We start from the raw sequence: 3012 nt of genomic DNA, 5'->3' as shown, positions 1-3012 counted from the left end.
CTTGCTCTCTCCTGCGCATAAGCCCCACTGTTGCCCTGCAGCCCCCATGGCTGCTTTTCCAACCCATGAACACAGTGGGCACTGCTAGAGGGTTCACCCCCGTGTTAAAAGCAGGCTCCAGCAACAGAGGCAGAGACCAGCAGCCTGTCTGCGCAGCGGGACGAAGGCAGGATGAAATCCTAGAGAAGCCAGGACAGCAGAGCTTTGCAGAGCTCACATCTGGTCCCGTCCCCCCCACTCAGCACAGGACCAGACCAGAAGGGGGTCTGTCCACCTTGTCCTTCTTTAAATGCATTCAGGCAGAGGCCCACATCCCCTGCTGCAGAGTACACCAAAGCCCCACCTAGATCCAACCGGGTGGGGGCAGGGGTCAGATTGCTTCCTGATCCCCAATACAGTGATTGGGCTGACTCTGAGCAGGGGGTAAAACCCTGTAGCAAGGACCCTCTAAATCTGCTAAGTCCCAGCAGGAGCATTGGTACAGCCTGGTCACTCCCTAGCCTGGGGCAGAACCCCCTCACCTCATGCAGCATGGGCTAGCAACCCAGTACAACCATCCCGAGGGAAACTGAGGCACACTCAGGGTGGCGAGCAGGTGCTATGGCAAGCTGCAAACCCTCTATCCCTGTGCCGGCCAAACCCAGGCTTGGAAACCCCACGGCCTGGCTTCCAAGCAAGCAGATTTCCCCTGGAGATCACGCTGCCCCTCCACGGAGATCTCTGCAGAGATCAAGCTTGGCTCCAGGGCACTGCCTGGATCTGCGAGGCAGGAGGATGGGGCTGCATGACATTGCCATCAGGTGTGGGAGGGAAAAGATCTGCAGCGAGGCAAAGGGCTGTGGAGGTGGGGGGGCTCTGCTGTCCTAGGAATGCAGGTCAGAGGAATGCTCTGGGCCTGGCCAAGCATGTCAGCAAAGGGCACCGGGGGCTCTGACCTCTGGGGAGGGGCTGGAGGAGAGAGGAGGGGGGAACAAGGCAGGCCCTTGTTCCAGGAGAAGTCTCCTGCGGGGGGCACAGATCATGTGCTGGGCGGGGGGGCAGCACAGCTGAAAAGGATGGGGCTGGAGGGAGAGGGGACTGGGAGCAGATGGGGCACTGGTGGGGGCAGGGCTGCGGGGAAACTCCTGTCATCAAGGGGTTAATCCCTGCACCCTCTCATGCTATCTTGGGGGGTGCAAGGGGCACGGGCGCTGCACACGTGGCCAGGCTGGGGGGCTCTGAGAAGGGCCTGGCTGCCCAGGTTGGATGGGACTGACACAGGCCTCTCCGGAGGTGACCCCGGTTGCTCTCGCCTCCCAGCCTGGCTCAGCCTGCTGCGTCACTGGTGGCACTGGTGGGCCTGCACTGGAGGGAGCTGGGCTCCTGGCGCTGACGCCCGCCCTGCCTGTTTCCTCATCAGCCGGGGAGTTAATTATGAGCCTCCAAGCGTGGCCGGGGCCCGCGTCACAGGCGGGATTGATCTGTTCCTGGCCTGACCCCGTGTTCCACCGGCCCCGGACGCCGGCCTCTCTTGTTTGCTTTGGCACCTCTCTGGGATCGGCGACTCTCCCTGGCTCGACCCCGCCAGCCGTGCGGCCCTGGGAAGTTGGAGCCGCGGCCCAGCTCTGGGCGCCGGCGGCTCTGGCAGGAGTCTCTTGGCTGGGAGAGGCCTCCCAGCTGGGGTGAAGCAAAGGCTAACCAGAGTCTGCCTCTGCATTGGTGTCCTGGGAATGGGCTGATGGGGGTGACACATGGCAGGGATAGGGGCTGGCTCAGGCCGGGGCAGGGAGGATCTGCAGCCCAGACCCCCTCACTTTACAAGCAGGAGCTGAGAGAGGGACAGAGGGAGGGAGGTGACCAAGGTCGTGCAGCTGATCGGTGGCAGGGACTGGATTCCTGGGGCCGTATGTACCCCAGGTTCTGGTGACACCACAGCGCAGCGACTTGATCCCCAAACTAGCCCTCCCTCTCTTCCAGGCCCCCTCACTCCTGCCAGGATCTGGCCCTAAATCTGTGGATTTTTAAGGGAAAAGGTGGCGATCCAAAACCCACAACAGCTATTCCTTGATCCACTTTGGATCATACCCACCAGCTCCCCGTTTCGCCTTGCTTGACGATCTGCTGATAGGCAGGACACTCTTTGACCACTAGGCAACACTGTCTGATGCATGGGGCTCCCCGGAGTGGTCCCTGGTAAACAGCACAGACTGCAGCTGGGGCTCGAGCTGAGTGGGAACCTGCTTATAGCTCGATTTTTTTGCAAATGCTTCCTGTTTAGGGCAGGGATCCTAGTTACTGCGATGCCCAGGCTTTCATCCTGTCCCTCTACTCCCACTGCGGGGGAAACGTGAACACAATCCCAGTGAAACTGGGTTCTTGGTTGCTGGGGTCCAATCCCAAGTCCCTCTGCATCCAACCGTCCCTCCTCCTCTCCATGCCCGGGGGCTATGTCATGTTTCCCCTTCCATGCCTCAGTTTCCCCATATTTCAATGGGCAGCTCCCTCCACCAACACCCAGATCAGCCCCGGGGAGGCGGATCCGAGTGCCTGGGTGCAGTTGCAATGGTACCTCTTCCCCGTGCTGCCTTGGCCTGGGGTCAGACCTGCCGGTGGTAAATACAACTGCCCCCTGGGTTTACCCTGCTCCTCGGGACCCCTGGAAATGGCCCTCCCAGCCGCCCACACCAGCCGAGGGCTCACCCGTGGTGTCGGCCAGGGCTGTAAATTATAACCTATCCCATTCTCCTGCCTGGGCCTGACCCTGCCATGACACTGCCTTCCCTCTCCCAACACTCGTTGCCGGTGGCTGTTGTCAGGCACGGCCCCCTGTTTTTTGGGGAACAAGCCAAGGGTTTGTTTTTCTTCCACCGGCGCTCTGTCGCCAGGCAGGTCATGGGGGCAGCTGGCTGCAGAGGGGGTCCGTGCCCTGCCCCGCTGTCTCCCCAACCAGCAATCTTCCGGGCATTAAAATACAGGGCACAACATGCCCCATCCATCAGCCCACACATCCGACAGCGCCGCTCTGGCAGGAGT

The sequence above is a fragment of the Alligator sinensis genome, unplaced genomic scaffold, assembly GCF_000455745.1.
Source record: "Alligator sinensis unplaced genomic scaffold, ASM45574v1 scaffold735_1, whole genome shotgun sequence".
In the NCBI taxonomy this organism is placed as follows: domain Eukaryota; kingdom Metazoa; phylum Chordata; order Crocodylia; family Alligatoridae; genus Alligator; species Alligator sinensis.
This window is presented reverse-complemented; position numbering follows the sequence as displayed.